The sequence below is a fragment of the Oryx dammah genome, unplaced genomic scaffold, assembly GCF_014754425.2.
Source record: "Oryx dammah isolate SB20612 unplaced genomic scaffold, SCBI_Odam_1.1 HiC_scaffold_16, whole genome shotgun sequence".
Classification (NCBI taxonomy): Eukaryota; Metazoa; Chordata; class Mammalia; order Artiodactyla; family Bovidae; genus Oryx; species Oryx dammah.
In genome coordinates, this window is record NW_024070200.1 from 12,232,850 (window position 1) to 12,251,466 (window position 18,617).

An 18,617-nucleotide genomic window follows, 5' to 3' on the forward strand; every position below is an offset into this window, starting at 1 on the left:
ACCCACTGTATTAAAATCTGTCAGGGGACTTCCCTGGTGGTCCAGTGGCTAAGAATCCCCCTGCCAATGCAGTAAATGCAAGTTCAATCCCTGCTGGGTGAACTAAGATCCCACTTGTCAGCATTTAAGCCTGCACATGGCCACTACTGAGCCCATGAGCACAGCTAAGACCTAAGGCAGCCAAAAAAAAAAAAAAAGAACCGTCAGAATTCCTACCTTGTTGCTGTGGTTCAGTCGCTCAGTCGTGTCCAACTCTTTACAATCCCATGGACTGCAGCATGCCAGGCTTCCCTGTCCTTCACTATCTCCCAGAGTTTGCTCAAACTCATGTCCATCAAGTTGGTGATGCCATCTAATCATCTCATCCTCTGTTGCCCCCTTCTCTTCCTGCCTTCAATCTTTCCCAGCATCAGGGTCTTTTCCAATGAGTTGGCTCTCCCCATCAGGTGGCCAAAGTATTGGAGCTTCAGCATCAGTCCTTCCAATGAATATTCAGGGTTGATTTCCTTTAGGATTGACTGGCTTGATCTCCTTGCAGCTCAGGGGACTCTCAAGAGTCTTCTCCAATACCACAGTTCAAAAGTATCAATTCTTCGGAGCTCAGCCTTCTTTGCAGTCCAACTCTCACGTTCCTACATTACTACTGGAAAAACCATAGCTTTGACTATAAAAACCTCTGTTTGCAAAGTGACGTCTCTGCTTTTTAATACGCTGTCTAGGTTTGTCATAGCTCTTCTTCCAAGAAGCAAACGTCTTTTAATTTCATGGCTGCAGTCACTGTCCACAGAGATTTTGGAACCCAAGAAAATAAAGTCTGTCACCATTTCCATTTTCTCCCCATCTATTTGTCATGAAGTGATGGGACTGTATGCCGTGATCTTAGTTTTCTGAATGTTGAGTTTTAAGCCAGCCTTTTCATTCTCCTCTTTCACCTTCATCAAGAGGCATTCCTACCTTGGTCCTTCTGAAAAGCATACCCCACCAGGTAACGAAGATAACCTTGATACATCCTTGGAGGAGAAAAGCCCCCAGATTAGCTTGATTCCTAACCCCTGCTCTCCAGGCTAAACTCCCTTATAGACTTTGGGCCATTTATTTAATTTTTCTGAGCCTTCACTTTTTCATTTGTAAAATGGAAATAGTTACAGCCTCTACTCCATAGATTTTATTAGTTAATTAATCCTTTAAAGGGCACTAAATAATAAACTCTGTTAACACGTCCTGTTGTTGCTGTTAGTTGCTAAATCATGTCCGACTTTTTTGCAACCCCATGGACATAGCCCATCAGGCTCCTCTGTCCATGGGATTTCTCAGGCAAGAATACTGGAGTGGGTTGCATTTCCTTCTCCAGGGGATCTTCCCCACCAAGGGATTGAGCCCACATCTCTACTTCCTCCAGCTGGATCTTTGTCAAGAGAAAGGGCAGGGGATGGCTTAAAGTTGACAGTTAGAGGCTTCTCAGATTCTTCTGGTTTAAGTCACTTTCCTTCAGATTTTGGGGGGTGGGGAACTGATTAGTTTTTCAGCTGTCTTCTTGGCAGAAATGGCTGGATATCCCCAAATATCTATTTTCTCTTACTTCCTGCAATAGAACTTTTGAATTTTAGCCAGGTTCATGGCTGCCCAACTGAAGACTGCATTTCCAAGCCTCCCTTGAAGCCAGGTGTGACCATGTGCCTTAGTTCTGGCCAGTGTACATGTACATTTTCCAGCCAGGTGCCTGGAATGTGACATGGTATGGAGCCACTTTGGACCACATAAAGTCAACAACCTAGGAATGAAAATGCTCAAGACAGAAGGAAATTGGGTCCCTAACACCAGGCGATCTATCAGTGCTGGGCTTCCAACACTTGTGTTTCACAAGACAAACCTATCTTGTTTGTGTCACTCTCACTTTGGTCTTTGTCATAGGAGCTGACTCTGCATTCTAATTAACATATTTTTTATTCCCTCCTCTCTTTCTCGAACAGTGTCTGGAGAAAGGGTAGACTTATGTAGCCTCGTGGCCATCAGCAGTGAACTCCATTTGGTTCTCCACTTAGAGTCTCACAGGATGAAATCAAGATGTCGGTCGGTATGAATGCCTACCTGGAGGCTCTGGGGAAGAATCCACTTCCGAGGCTATTCAGTTCATTGACGGAGTTACATTCCTTGTGGCTGTAGGAATGGTGTCCTCATTCCTTTGCTGGCTGTCAGCTGGAGACCACTCTCAGCTCTTCAACCTGCCTGGATGCTGGTGGCCCTTCCACCTTCAAGCCAACAACTTTCTCTAGCACTCAGTTCAGTTCAGTTCAGTTCAGTTCAGTTGCTCAGTCATGTCCAACTCTTTGCGACCCCATGAATTGCAGCACGCCAGGCCTCCCTGTCCATCACCAGCTCCCGGAGTTCACTCAGACTCACCCCCATCGAGTCGGTGATGCCATCCAGCCATCTCATCCTGGGTCGTCCCCTTCTCCTCCTGCCCCCAATCCCTCCCAGCATCACAGTCTTTTCCAATGAGTCAACTCTTCACATGAGGTGGCCTAAGTATTGGAGTTTCAGCTTCAGCATCAGTCCTTCCAATGAACATCCAGGACTGATCTCCTTTAGGATGGACTGGTTGGATCTCCTTGCAGTCCAAGGGACTCTCAAGGATGCTTTTGAACACCACAGTTCAAAAGCATCAATTCTTTGGCTCTCAGCTTTCTTCATAGTCCAACTCTCACATCCATACATGACCACAGGAAAAACCATAGCCTTGACTAGATGGACCTTTGTTGGCAAAGTAATATCTCGGCTTTTCAATATGCTATCTAGGTTGGTCATAACTTTCCTTCCAAGGAGTAAGCGTCTTTTAATTTCAGGGCTGCAATCACCATCTGCAGTGATTTTGGAGCCCAGAAAAATAAAGTCTGACACTGTTTCCACTGTTTCCCCATCTATTTCTCATGAAGTGATGGGACCAGATGCCACGATCTTCGTTTTCTGAACGTTGAGCTTTAAGCCAACTTTTTCACTCTCGTCTTTCACTTTCATCAAGAGGCTTTTTAGTTCCTCATCTGCATATATGAGGTTATTGATATTTCTCCTGGCAATCTTGATGCCAGCTTGAGCTTCTTCCAGCCCAGTGTTTCTCATGATGTACTCTGCATAGAAGTTAAATAAGCAGGGTGACAATATACAGCCTTGATGAACTCCTTTTCCTATTTGGAACCAGGTTTCACACATACTTAAGGAGGAGCAGATTAGATTTGATTGAGGGTCATTCTTAGACTACTGCCTACCATACAGGTAAATAAATGCTTATTGTTTGAGTGGAAATCCTTGAAAAAACAACAACAACAACAACAACAACCAGAAAGACACAGGGGCTCCCCTGAGTACAGGAGCACAGCAAAGAGCACTTACCTGTATTGTGTCATTAATTCAATTGATAAATTTATTTAATGAGTATCTATTACATGACAGCTTATGCTTTTAGACACTGTGGATATAGAAATAAATAAGATAGACTGGGTCTTGCTCTCAAGCAGCTTGTGTATTTATTTTAAAATATTTATTTCTTTGGTTGTACCAGGTCTTAGCTGTGGCACTTGGGGTCTAGTTTCCTAACCAGGGATTGAACCCGGGCCCCCTGAGTTGGGAGCATGGAAGCCTAGCCACTGGACCACTAGGGAAGTCCCTCAAGCAGTTTAAATTTTACTGGAGTCACAGGAAATTAACTAACAAATGTATAAAGTGAGATTGTGAAGCAAAGTAAAAGGCTAGGGAATGATGGAGGTTTGTGTGACTATTATAGGTCTGCAGGCCCAGGATGGCATCTCTGAGGAGGCAGTGCCATTTGAGCAGAAGCTAGCTATGTGTCTGGAAGGGGAAGGACATTCCAGGTGTTATGCCCAAAGTCCGAGTCCCCAAAACTGAGAGAAATAAGACATCCATGGCAATGCAAAAGCATAAAGGGGTTTACTGCTAGCTCGAGCTAGGGCTCCCACTGGCACCGACGCGGCGGCTACAGGGTGGGAGCCCCGAGTCTTGGGCTGCACTGCTTTTATAGGGAATTTAATCAAGTAAAAGGGTACAAAAGGGGATGTTCAAGCAGGAGGACAACTGATTGGCCACTTTAGGGGGTGTTTAAGTTGACAGATAACTGGTTGGTTACTTCCATCCATAGGATTTGTGTGTAGATTCTTGATTTGTTTTTACTTCCAAGGTAAATCACAAGCTCCTGAACGTAAAGTCAGAAGGTTTAGCCTAGTGGCCGATTGGCTCGTGTACAGTGGGGCTAGGTTAGGTAATCTGAGGGTTGATTGGCTATGGGTAGTGGGCTTAGGTTGGGTAACGTCCAAAGTTCTTTTGCCCGGAACCTTGGAGGATGGAATTCTTTTACAAGATGGAGTATCTCAGGCCGTTCATCCCAGGGTGAGTGGGACCCTCCTAGGGGGTAGTCTCCTGGAATCATGACCCAGGTTTACAAGAATTCAAAACCTAGGCCTAGTGCAACCTGTCGAGCCTGCCATGGCTCCGGTCTGGTTCCCCAACACAGGAAGAGGGAGCTGCATACACAAAGGTAAGAAAGCCATTAGGCTGGAGAGGAGTAACTTATGCGGCAGGAAATGAGGTCATGGGGACAGGTAGGAGTAAGGCCATGCGAGCCAGTGGAATTTTGTTCTGGAAGGATGGGATGGTTTTTAAGCTGAAAATCATGATGAAAAGTTTTGGAAATAGAGAGTAGTGAGGGTTGCACGCAATGTGAAGGTAATTACTGCCACTGAACTGCACATATGAAAATGGTTAAAATAAGCACATTTTATGTTATATATGTTTTACTACAGTAAAAAAATGGGAAAAAAAAAGAATAAGCAGTACTTGGTCAGAGTGAAAACAAGAGAGTCAGGAGCCAGAGGGAACAGCATAATTAACTGCTTAGGAGAGGCACTTCCCTGATGGTCCAGTGGCTAAGACTCAGAGCTTCCAATGCAGGGGGCGCAGGTTTGATCCCTTGTCAGGGAACTAGACCTCTACATGCTATGCAGCATGGTCATAAAATAAAAACAAACAAACAAACAGATAAAATTAGGTTGTTACAAAAAAAAAAAAACACTTAGGGGAAGAGAGGGTATGGACCATCCAAAAAAAAAAAAAAAAAAGGACCATCTGAAGAAGGCCTAAGGGTGTCTTCTAGGGTGTTGGCCAAGCTCAGGTTTTCATCCAGGGGCTGGTTACCTGGATGTATTTGCTCTGTGAAAATGTACGGAGCTGTACATTTATAATTTGTGCATTTTCCTCTATGCATATTATACTTTCATTGAAATATTTAAGCTTAAAACAAGTCCAGTTTGTTTGTGGTGGAAGGAATTGAATGTAGGGACCCTTGGAGCTCAGGACTTATCATGCACTCAGTGAACAGCTGACACTTGGCTGGAATCTGAACTAAGTTTTTTCGTTAGCTGGCACTAGTGATAAAGAACCTGTCTGCCAATGCAGGAGACATAAGAGATGAAGGTTGAATCCCTGGGTCAGGAAGATCCCCCGGAGGAGGGCATGGCAACCCATTCCAGTATTCCTGCTTGGAGAATCCCATGGACAGTGGAGCCTGGCGGGCTACAGTTCATAGGGTCGCGAAGAGTCAGACACTACAGAAGAGACTGGGCACACAGCACATTTTATTTCACTTGATCTTTACAACAGCTCTATGAAGCACAAAGAAGTGAAGCCCTTGTCCAGGATCACACAGGAAATGGTGGAGAGGGAATTGAAACCCAGGGGGTCTGGATTCACCATCTAGGCCTTTAACCATCACATCAAATGGAATGAGTGAATGATATATGCAGCTTGCTCTCTCTCTAAACTAGAGGTTCTCAACATGGGGGAATCTTTGAGCAAAATCTGGAGACATTTTTGGCTGCCACAACTTGAGAGAGGGGTGCTGCTAGCATTGGGTAGGTAGTGACCAGAGATGCTGCTAAACTTCTTAAAATGTGCAGGACAAACCCCCCTTCCCACCAACAAAAAATAACTGGGCCTCAAATATGTTAATGCTGAGAAGCATTGAGAAACTTGCTCTAGACCTAACCAATTACTTTCACACTTTCCCCAGCTCTTGTTTTATAATCATAATCTCTTACTTAATCTCCCACCATTAGATAAGAAAAGACTTTGAACCTGCCATGGTTCCTCAGGGTTATTATCTGTGGTGACAGTTATCCACCGCGTCCATATCCGGCTGAGCCTCATTAACCTCTGCTTATGTGGGCGGAGGAGCCTGGTAGGCTGCCGTCCATGGGATCGCTAAGAGTTGGACATGACTGAGCAACTTCACTTCAACTTTTCACTTTCATGCATTGGAGAAGGAAATGGCAACCCACTCAAGTGTTCTTGCCTGGAGAATCCCAGGGACGGGGGAGCCTGGTGGGCTGCTGTCTATGGGGTTGCACAGAGTCGGACATGACTGAAGTGACTTAGCAGCAGCAGCAGCATGTGGTATGGTGGCCAGAGTCCCCAGATGGTGACTTTTCCCATAAGAATTCGGCCAGGGGCATTTGATGGGGAGATCCCCATGCCCATGTGTCCACAGGGGGCCTGCCATCTTCCTGCTGCCTGTGTGCTGTTTCAGCGCTGACCTCTGCTCCTGGTGCTTCCCATTGGCAGAGCACACCCCCTACCTGGGTGACATTCTGTGAGGGGGTACAGGAGCCCAGGCAGTGCTGAAACTCAGATCCCCATCTTCTTTTCCTCACTGGGAGTCTTAATTCATAGCTCAGCAGCTACAGGCACCTTATTAACACAGTGAGTAGCTAATATGAATAGGGCATTTACTTGGTGCTAAGTACTGGATCAGTTTAATTCTCAGAGAGATCTTATGAAGTAGGTACTGTTTTTTCTTTCTTTCTTTCTTTTTAAATTTCTTTTATTTATTTATTTGGCTGCACCAGGTCTTAGTCGCATCACGTGGGATTCAGTTTCCTGACCAGGGATGGAACCTGGGCCCCCTGCACTGGGAGACTGGTAGTGTGAAATCTTAGCCCCTGGACCACCAGGGAAGTCTGGGTGCTTTCCTCCTACCCCTCACCCTCCCCGTTTGACAGTTGAAGAAACCCAGGCACTGAGAAGCTAAGTGACTTGCCTAGGTCACACAGCTTATAAATGGTAAAACTGGAATTTGGATCCAGATAACTTGATGAGAGAGCACACCATGTCCAAGTTCCCATGCCAAGCCTCTTGCATCTCAGCCTCTTCCCCATAGCTGGCCTAGGTTAGCCACCTTACAGCATCTTCTGAGGCTCATCTGACCAACACCAGGGACCCCTCAATTTTCAGTCACCTCTTGTTTCAACTCTGAGCTCTGAGCCCACACTGCTGCTGAGGAAGACTGGGGGGACTACCCTGGGCCCTTTGTTTGCCTGAACATGCCTGACACCAAGCCACCACATTCATTCCATTCCAAGTGTGAAAGCCTAACCAGCCTGAAGTTGCCATTTATTCTGGGTGAACGGAGGGAGTGGTTAAGGAGGCTCTGCCTCTCTTACTAGACAGTAAGTTCTCAAGTGTAAGGAACAGATTCCTATTTCTCTCCATGCTCATTTACATCTGAGAAATGGAATATTTCCTGACACAACACATCAGTAAATATGGATGTCACGTCACCAGCAGTCCAGCCACTACAGATGGTGAGCTGGTGAGCCCTGAGGGAACCCAGGAAGGGAAAAATACCTGCCATCCAGCAGACATCAGACAGCAGCCACTCCCTATGGGGAGCCCCGAGGAAGCTCAGGATGTGAAAACAGTATACTGTGCTGAGTGAGGTGCAACATCAAAGGACTGATTTCAGTGAGTCCAGACGCTTGCATCTTCCCATACCTAGAAAAGTGCTAAATTGCTTAACTTGGGTTGTCTGGTTTTCTTTAACAATAACCTTTTTATGTGCAGACAACTTGTCCTTTATTGCAAAACTTCTATATAGCCTGGCTCCTCCTTGGAGCACTTCGCTCAGGGTTACTTGAGGTGCTATCCCCTGGACTCGAAGTCTTAAAAATTCCCACTGAATAAAGCATAATCTTCAACTGTAAGGCTTGGAGAACCGCGCTCTGAAAGGACATTCAGGGACAGCCTCTAGTGGACTGACAAATTTTATTATCCAGCTTCACAGATATATGGTCTCAGGGAGCAGAGCATAAAGCAGACTTGCATGTAGCCTTTCTCGATAAAACCTCAAAGCATTCAAGCATAAAATACCGTTATGTCACCAAATATGTTATGTCACCGTCCAAGACATAACATACCTTTGGTGAAACTCTAAAGGGAGTCTTATCATGAAACAACAGTCCTTGCTCCCAGAAACAGGTGGCCAGAAGAAAGCTTCCGAACGCCTCAAGGCCAGGCGTATGACCCCTTCTTCATCCGTTCCCAGCCTTGGGCACTCAATAACTGCTCATAACCCTTTGTTATGCTCGTTCCAGCTTCCATCCTTCGTCATGAGTGGAGCAAATACATTTTCAGTATTTGCTTAAGGCCTTCCAGCTCCTCCACACTCAACTTTTGGGTTGTGAATGTTTCTAAAGCCCATACAACTGGCACATAACATTTATGCTCCCCATTGAGGAAGACTGTGAAAGCACAGTGGTCATGAGAACTGACTTTAGGCTTGGACAGACCTGAACTTGAAGCCCTGGTCACTTCCAAGCTGTGATCTTGGGCCAAGTACTCGACTCAGGGTGGGTAAGCTTTTTCTGTAAATGGTCACACAGTATACACATTCTTTTGTGGGCCACACGGTCTCTCCTACAATAGCTCATCTCTGCTTTGTTCTCCCAGTCATGCCTAAACCAATGGGTGTGGGTGTGTTCCTCTAGACTTTTATTCACACAATTGGCAGTAGGCCTAGGGTAGTACACAGACCCATGATTTGCGTTTAAAAAAAAAAAATTACAAAAGGACATCAGGGAGTTCCTTGGTGGTCTGGTGATTAGGACTCTGCTTTCACAGCTGAGGGCCTGAGTTAAACTGTGGTGATGTTAGGGGAATCACACTGATTGAAACCACCCACCCTGGCCAGGCACCACAGTAACCATTTGCATGAGTTGTTTTATGACAGGAGGTCCTGGTAAGAAACTTGGAACTAATAAGCCTCCACCAACCGGAAGAGTTCGGGAAAGGTCAAAAGGAGACACCACATGTCCACCTCCCAGAATCCTTCTCTTTGGCATCTATCTTGGCTGAACAAGGTGTGCAGCACCACCAGGAAGGACTCTGAGTCAGAATGATTGGCTAAAGACAACCCAGAAACTAATCCCATCACCATAAAACCCAAGACTGCAAGCCATGTGACAGAGCTGTTCTCCTGGGTTCCCTTACCCTACTGCTCTCCACCCGGGTGCCCTTTCCCAATAAAATCTCTTGCTTTGTCAGCAGATGTGTTTCCTTGGACAATTCATTTCCAAGTGTAAGACAAGAGCCCAGTTTTGGGCCCTGGAAGGGGTCCCCTTTCCTGCAACAGTGGGGGAACTAATTTGACACAAGCCAACACAGCCAAACAAAAAAGATGAAACGAGACAACCCATGAATGTAAGTCCTATATATCTTGTGCTCGATGTCCTTGGGCAGGATGGGACTTATTCCCTCATAATAACTCCATTCAACTCAACTTTCTGAGCTCCACACCATGGTACTTGTATGTATAGTATTTTACTTTTCTCTCCCTGTGAGATAATACCAAACGTTTGAGAAGTAGCATACGGATAAAAAGCACCGGATTCTGGAACTAGACTGCCTGGCTCCGAATTCTGGCTCTGCCACTTCAGAGGTATGTGATCTTCCGAAAATTAACCTCCCTGACATAACTTTCCTTAGTTGCCCTGTGTGTACAAGTGCCTTCCTCTCCTAGGGTTGTTACCAGGATGAAACGGATCTGCACATCCTATCACCTGGGGCTCCTTAAAGACTCCAAAACCCAGGCCACAGGCAGACCAACCAAAGAACTCAAAATCTTTAGGGAGAGGCGCAGGCATCAGTACCTACGAAGCTACTACCCTACGTGGTTCTAATTTGTGTACAAGTTTAGAAGCAGAGTGTTTAACGGCTTAGCGCGCTGGGGATCGATCCTTCCGGGGAATCACTGCGCCCCTGGTTCCACACACGTCAGAACCACCCTCCCACCCTCACGCCATCCTCCCCTAATTCACTGGATACCGTTCTCCCAGCGTTCCTTTGCCCTCTGGGATGAGAAGGCCCAGAGGAGGCTCGCTGGGACTTGTAGTTCCTGCGACTCTCCGGCCTCGTTCTCGCCTCCCATTGCCTTTCGAAGACGCTCCTCCCCGAAGCTCGGCCAATCGCCGCGGCGCAGCCAACGCTCAAAGCAAGGAGCTAGGACCCAGCTCAGCAATCTGTGCAGGGAGGACGCGGGCGGCTGACTGCTCTGAGGCTGCGCATCGTGAGGAGTTCCCACGGTCCCTCAGCAGGTAATCAATATCCCTGGCAGGGTACTGGGGCCCAGCCCAACGCCCCGGACCAGGGTCGCCTGTTTGCCGCAGATCTTGGCTTCATGGCTGGGATTTTCAGTTTCCCCGGCCTTTTTGTTTGAGTAAATCCATTTCTCATCGGGCGAAAGGGAGTTTTCGGCAAACGATGACTTCCGATGACCTCTCTCAGCCTTGCATCCCGTGGGGTTGGTGAGTTGGGGCTCCTTTTGTTGCGCGAGCTCTGGCTGGAAGCCCAGGCTCCTCCGAGAGCAGAGAGAAACAGGCGCGAGCTGACAGCACATTTGCTAAGGTCCTATAGCCAGGGAATGCCAGGAGGGGTCTCTTGTGTCCTGTCTTAACAATCTAGAAACAATTCAGGTTGTTGAGGTTTGTAATGCTGAGGTTGCATCTGTTTCCAGTTAGTTCTTGGTAGCCTAAGGGGGAAGGGGTTATGTTAACCACAACAGCAAATATACCCAAAGGTATAAAAACATCCCTTCTGAGAAATCATAAAAGCGCCACTTCTCATAGGTTTGAGCTAATGGGAGTTAACAGGATGATTCACATGAACCATGGAAGTGAAAGCAGGATTTGGTCCCCTACTTCTATTAGAGTTGAGGTTTTACCCACGTGGTATTCAGTGCCAAGAATCTAGGGGCTGGGAGAAGGAAATTTTGTGAAAATAAATGTCCATGGTTTGAGACTTGCCCTGTGGTATGTAGTGAGTGGCATGGCCCAGCTCTCTTTGCTCCAGGCAGTAATGTCTTTACTGCATTAGTTCGCAAACATTGGTTGAGCCTTACTAAGTTTTTAAAGCAGGGATTATTTCATAAAGGGGAGAGGCAGTTTATCGTGAACCATTCCAGTGTTCCAGGGGCAGCATGTAACCCTGCTTGTGGGAAGAGGTAAGACTTTGCAGAGAAGGGAATAATTGAATGGAGTTTGAGGGATGGGCAGGAGCTAGTGAGATGAAAGAGAAGAGCATTTCGCCTGGAAAATAGCATGATGAAGGCAGGAAAAGAGCACTGATTTTGGACCCGGAGTCCTGAGCCTGGTTGGAGCAAGGGATTTCTTGTGGATAGTGGAAAACAAGAGAGGCGCATCTTGCAAGCCTCCTGTGCTGCTGTAAGAGACTTGGATTTTGCCCTGAAAGCCCTAGAAGCTGAATTTAGTAGTTGTATATCTTTGCTGTTGCTATTGTTTAGTCGTGAAGTTGTGTTGGACTCTTTTGTGACCCCATGGCCTGTAGCCAGGCTCCTCTGTCCATGGGATTTCCCAAGGGAGAATACTGGAGTGGGTTACCATTTCCTTCTCCAGGGGATCTTTTCAACCCAGGGATAGAACCGGAGTCTCCTGCATTGCTGGACAGGTTTTTTTACCAATGAGCCACGAGGGAAGCCCAGTGTGTACCTTAGATACTCTCTAATGTGGAAAAGTGTTGGAAAGAGGCCACACCAGGGAGCTCATTGCAGTAATTGCCAGGAGAATTGCTGAGGATTTTAAAGACAATTGCATTTGAATGAGAGGAGAGATGAGTAAAAGGTTGTGAACTCTTAAGTAAGTGAACACCATACCTAGTATTAAAAATATATTGAGGTGAATGCTGTCTCTTGAGTTTTCCACCTGTGACTGACTCTCTTTTTTAAGGAAATGACAAGGCTTTTTTTTCTTTCCTTAAACCACAGACATTGCTTTAGGTCAAAATTTGAGTCCCATTTTATGAAGGAGAAATCATCACAAATGTTAAGGATGTGGAAATCGGATGATTAGACATATGACTCAAATTATCTTGTAATCCAGGAGATACAGATTAAACCCATAATTAGATCACTTTATATCTATCAGATTAGAAATTAGAAAGTTTGTTACTCTCAAGAGTATCAAGTGTTTGAAAGATATCAGATATTTGGAAGTATATTTTAGGACAGTACAGCTGCTAGCAAAATAGGTATATCTTAAGACTCTGTGCTTCTACTCCTAAAGTACCAGAGAGACATTTGTATACACAAGGCGATGAGTGTAAGAATGCTTTTGCAACATTTTAATAGTTAAAAAAAAAAAGTAGCAACCGACATGTTTGTTAGTAGGAGAATGTTTATAAAGTGGATATATGTATTTTAAAGTATAATAAATTGCTTGGAATGAAATAATTTACAATAGTGGTTACCTTGTGGTATTCGGAGAATGGGACAGGACAAGGCGGGGACTGTTTTATCTGTAATGTTTTATTTGTTTATGGGGAAAGAGGTTTAACAGATTTACAAAATATTAACAGCTGATCTGTATGACGGTAACAGGTATTTTATATTATATTTGTACATTTCTGTAGTTTAACGTGTATCCTTCAATTTCTTAAAATATAAGTTGTAGCAAAATTAAACTTAAGAATTGACATCTAGTTATAAAAGTCATGCTCATTCATTTGGGGAAAGACTACAAACTATTATTAATCCTAGATTTCAAAAAATAGTAATTTGGGAGAAACTTAAAGAAATTCAAATGCCAAATAAGCAGTGAAAATAAAAGTGTAGAAAAACCATTAATCAAAAATCAAATTCTTCTAGACATTAGTAAATTTAAAAAATCTTTCTTGACTATGTGTATTTTGAAATACGTTGTAGCTGCTTGTACATCTTGAAATGTTAAAAGATAATTTTTTTAAAGTGAAGGGGGCAACAGAGGATGAGCTGGTTGGAAGGCTTCCCTAACTCAATGGACAAGAGTTTGAGCAAACTCTGGGACGTAGTGAAGGACAGGGAAGCCTGGCAAGCTGCAGTCCATGGGGTTGCAGAGTTGGATGTGACTTAGTGACCGAACAACAATGTCACTCTCTATATATTACTGTCAGCTGAAAGGAGATTCCAAGTACAAAGTACATTTGTAGAACAGAAATACTGAAACGTGCAATGGGAAAGCTGGCTTCTTTCTTTCAAAGGGGGAGTCACTTGCACCTCCACTTAATAGAATTCATTTGCATGTTTTTAGACAATAATTATTTTCATTTCTAGTATCTACAGTTAACAGAGTTGTGGGGAAAAAAAGTTCCATAGCATCATTGCAGGTAGATTCTTTACCAACTGAGCCACCATAGAGCCACCATATGGGAAGTCCTCCATAGAATCACAGTTCGGTAACTTTGAAGGACATGCTCTAATCCAGTGCTTTGTGCTTTGCTACTGAATCATAAATGTTCCCTATGAAAAAACATTGATTCTCTCACTTGAACAAAATCCATTTTTTTGAGATTTGAGATAAGACTACTTGGATTTTCTTTTCTTTCTTTCTTTTTTTCCCCCATTTTACTCTTGAAACAGAAAATCAAAGGATATGGGAACTGAATGGGCCATTAATAATTTAGTTCTACCATCCCATTTGACAGATGAACAATTAAGGTGAGGCAGGGTCTCCCTGGACTTAGGAACTGTAGTAACTTAGTAACTGTCCTGTATTAAAGAGAAATTTCACCTGACATTTGTTAAAAAGACAAGATGGGGACTTCCTTGGTGGTCTAGTAGTTAGGACTTTATCCTTCCAGTGCGTGGGGCGCGGGTTTGATCCCTGGCTGGAGAATTAAAATCCCACGTGCCATGTAATGTAACCATTTTTTTTTAAAAATGACAAGATGGATTTTATTCTAGCTATTGTATTAGAGGAGAAAGACTTCCATATAGAACTGAGCTCAACTCCAAGTACATCAAGGACAACTAAGATTTATTGCCAGTAGGCAGAGTGGGAGGGACAATGGCTGAAAAATTGCTAAGAGAAGCTTGATTAGACGCTGAAGATGGGAGATTCTTGCAGGATTCTTGCTAAACCTGGGCTCAGTGGGCCAAAGTCTTGTCGGGAGGAGGGCTCAGAGGAACTTGACTTTAGTTCGGTGAAAGAGGGCTCCTTGTCTCCTGTCCTTGTCTCTTTTGCATGTTATCAGCCAGGGACCACTTGCATGATGATTTTGTTGTAAGCCCCCAAAGAACAGAGGGCAAGATCTAAAACCTGTAGGTTTGGAAGTCTCTTTACAGATGTCATTGTCTGCCCAGCTGCTTTGGTTGGCTTTAATGGTTCTCTATTGCTAACCCAGAGCAAGTAGCAAGTACAGGGCTGATGTGGGAAGTCACGGGGGTGGTTAAGGTCTGGGCTTTGATGTCAGACCTAGATTTGAATTTGATCCTGCTATTTAGATGGTCCTCTAACTGTAGCCTTGTTACTTCTATTGCTGGTGACAGTTGATCTGGTATGTGCACTCGGGTCTGTCCCAAACCTCCCCTATTGGATCAGACCCCACTTGATGGTGCTGTCTGAAGTGGAGTCCTTCAGTTGAATCAGTGACTTCGTGTAGCCCTGTAACATGAGAGGGTCGCTGGACCAGGGGGAGCAGCGAGGACCTGGCATTGGAGGCTGGTAAAATTCATTTGTAAAGGCTTGTCCATTGACTTTGACTTTGTGTGGTTCAAGTTCTCCTTTGATGGGCTCTTCTTCTAAGACCTTTTTATAACTGATTACCCACAAGTGTCTTAAAATAGTGGGGTGGTGAAGAGCAGGCATGTTGGGTATCCTGCTGCTGGAGGAAACTTGGAGGCCCTGGAGTGTAGGGTGTAGCCCTCCCACCTGTGGTTACAGGGCCTCTGAGATATTCACAAAAACAATGCTTTTTTGGTGTGACGAGCAAGGTGGTGTAGTAGAAGAAGCAATCTTTGGAAGCAGCTCTGTGTGTCACGCAACAGTGCCACTTTCTACCAAGTTTCTCTACCTTTGCTAGTCTGTCTCAGCTGAAGGGGGTAATGAGACTGCTCACAGGCTGTTGTGAGGATGGGAAAGTGTCTTGCACACTCCATGGTTCATAGATACCCACGCATATCCCGCCCTCCCTTCCTGTGTGGCATAGCAACAACAGAATACTCCTGGGGACTTTCCTCTCTCCTCTGGTTAGAGCAACAGCTGCCTTGGATCATTTTCTCCTTGCAAATGGTTAGCAGACTAAACACATACCCCTGAGCATCCTCTCAGAGGCCTTCCCACTCTCGGCACTTTCAAGAACTACCTTTTTCTTTTAAAGTTGTCACTATATCCCGTTATAAGGATGTATTATATTTGAGTTAGGGCTTCCCTGGTGGCTCAGACGGTAAAGAGTCTGCCTGCAATGCAGGAGACCCAGGTTCGACTCCTGGATTGGGACAATCCTCTGGAGAAGGGAATGGTAACCCACTCCAGTATTCTTGCCTGAAAAATCCCATGGATGGAGGAGCCTGGTGGGCTACAGCCCATGGGGTCGCAAAGGGTTGGATATGACTGAGCTGCTAACACACACATGCACACACATATAATTGATTTGATAAATAGTACCCTGTAGATGGAAAAGCCCCTGACGTTGGAAAAGATTGAAGGCACAAGGAGAAGAGGGTGGCAGAGGATGAGATGGTTAGATCGGATTATCAACTCAGTTCAGTCCAGTTGCTCAGTCGTGTCCGACTCTCTGCGACCCCATGAGTCGCAGCATGCCAGGCCTCCCTGTCCATCACCATCTCCTGGAGTTCACTCAGACTCACGTCCATCGAGTCGGTGATGCCACCCAGCCATCTCATCCTCTGACGTCCCCTTCTCCTCCTGCCCCCAATCCCTCCCAGCATCAGAGTCTTTTCCAATGAGTCAACTCTTCACAAGAGGTGGCCAAAGTATTGGAGTTTCAGCTTTAGCATCATTCCTTCCAAAGAACACCCAGGACTGATCTCCTTTAGAATGGATTGGTTGGATCTCCTTGCAGTCCAAGGGACTTTTGAGAGTCTTCTCCAACACCACAGTTCAAAAGCATCAATTCTTTGGCGCTCAGCTTTCTTCACAGTCCAACTCTCACATGACTACTGGGAAAACCATAACAACTCAGTAGACATGAATTTGCGCAAACTCCAGGAGGTAGTGGAGGACAGAGGAGCCTGGTGTGCTACAGTCCATGGGGTTGCAAAGAGATGGACACGACTTAGCGACTGGACAACAACCACACGCAACCCCTGTAAATGACCATTTATGTTGCCTCTGGGGTTTTCCTGCTACAAATGGGTGATCTCCCTCACCTTCTTAAAATCTTCCCTTTTTGAAAAGTGATACCTGACACTCCCACCGGGACTTCCTCTTCTGCCTTTATTTCCTCCCCAGCACTCATGACCACTGCACAACCTGTCTCTTCCTGCTAGAATGTCAGCTCTGTGAAGGGTTTCGCTGGTTTGGCTCCCTGTTCAGGGTGGGTGTTCAGGCCCTGTGTGTTGGACGAATGAGTAGACAGGAAGAAGCAGAAGACGGCGCCTGTGCGACTGGGGCCCTGGAGCACCACAGGCAAGAAATAGCGGTCTTCCTGGGCCAGTTTGGCAGGGATCATTTACTGGTTTTTTTGACTGCGCTGGGTCTTCATTGCAGTGCTTGTCTAGTTGGCAGCCTGTGGACTAAGTTACCCTGCAGCGTATGGGATCCTCGTTCCCCAACTAGGGATCATGTCTGTGACCCTTGTGTTGGAAGGCAGATTCTTAACCACTGAGCCATCAGGGAAGTCCCAGGGATCCTTGTTTACTTTTTATTCATGAACTTTTCTCTCTGCTGAAACGAGAATCATAGATATGCTGCAAGATGATTTGTGATTTTGTTTTCCTGCGCTCGACTTCGTCAAGAATAGTGCTGACCAGGAAATTGCCATCTGAAACCTGCTGTGTTGAGACGTGTTCATTGCTAAGGGTGATGGAAGGATTGTATTACTTCACATCTTTCCTTCGCCCCTGGCCCCATACATTTCCCAACATATTAGTGTATGTGTTTTTTAAGTGGCATTTCCCAATCGGTGTCACATGGTGAGGCTTCTAACTTGGCATTGTATTCAAGGAACCACAACTCTGTGTTAATAATTTAAAAAAAGATAGACAAGAACATCGCTAAATGTTAACTCTGAAAATGTCCCTTGTGTATGAATAAGGTGCTTTCCCTCACCGAGGAGTAACTTGCTAGTGTTTAGTAGAAGAATGAAAGGTAAACTGGAATTTGTAAAAATAACCTGGTGGTGTCTATTCCGTTGCTCAGGCAGGCCAACCATTCAACTCTAGTATATTTTATTTAAATATGAAAGGGGGAATTCCCTGGCAGTCTAATGACTGAAACTCTGAGCCTCCACTTCTGGGGGGCACAGGTTTGGCCCCTGGTCAGGGGAACTAAGATCCCACATGCCATGATGCACAACGAAAAAAAAAAAAAGAAAAGAGAAAGAAAAGAAGAAGTCAGGCACTTAGTGCCTCCAGACAGATCAGCCGCTTCAGGATTGAGTCACATGATAGACACTCAGAAAGAATGGTATGCAAACCAGGGAGCCTGTTTTATGATTGTTGATGAAAGATAATAAAAACCCCAGACTGTACCTGGCCTGTGGGCTGAGAACCCATTCTGGCTCCTGAGGGCGGGCCACAGAGACCACCTGTTTCAGTTTCATTGGAATGTAGCCGTGTTCACTGGTTTCTGTATCGTCTTTAGCTGCTTTGTGATACCATTGGAGAGCTGAAGAGTTGCGATGGGGATGACGTGACCTGCAGAGCTGAAAATACCTACTTTCTAGCCCTTTACAGAGGCTTTGCTGACCCTTGCCCCAAGAGAAGCCTTCCTGGGAGGCTTGCCTGCAGCCAGGAGGCTGCTGGTTGCATGGCCGCCAGTATCACTGGCTCCCCTCCCCCTCCAGTGTGGGGGCCCCTGCAGAGCTCTGGGGGTGGGAGCTTGACTGTCTCTTGCCTGACCTCACTGCTGCTGATTCATACCTTTGTATTACTTCCCCTTTTATTATCCCTTGGTGAGCCCTGGGCAGGTCAAGTGGACATGAGAAAACATCCTGTCCATACACACTGACATATTAATAGACCAGCGGGTTCCAGGGCTGGGTGGCCTGGGAAGTCCACTGCCCTCATCTGTGACTCACCTTGACCATTTGAAGACAATCTTGAAACAACTCTGGGGCACGTTATTGCAGTTACCCATGCATCCATGACTTTGCAGTGGAGCTAAAGAAACCTGGATCTAGCACTAACTCAGATTCTTTTTTGTTGTTGTTTGGCTATGCTGTGTAGCGTGCAGGATCCTAGTCCCCTGACCGGAGACTGAACCTCTGCTGCCTGCATTGGCAGCTCCAAGTCTCAACCACTGGACTGCCAGGGAAGTCCTCCCACC

At 45.6% G+C, this 18,617-nt stretch overlaps 1 protein-coding gene across 2 annotated transcripts in view; it reads left to right on the forward strand.

Annotated features, from left to right (window-relative positions):
- The first annotated feature begins 10,302 nt into the window (after positions 1-10,302).
- Positions 10,303-18,617, forward strand: part of LGMN (legumain) — a 38,465-nt gene continuing 30,150 nt past the window's right edge. The window contains exon 1 of one of the 2 annotated variants that reach the window (XM_040256611.1): positions 10,303-10,433. The gene's annotated coding sequence lies outside the window, so the exon portion shown is untranslated. Of the gene's footprint in view, positions 10,644-18,617 lie in introns of both variants that reach the window. The other variant, XM_040256612.1, reaches the window with a different exon arrangement.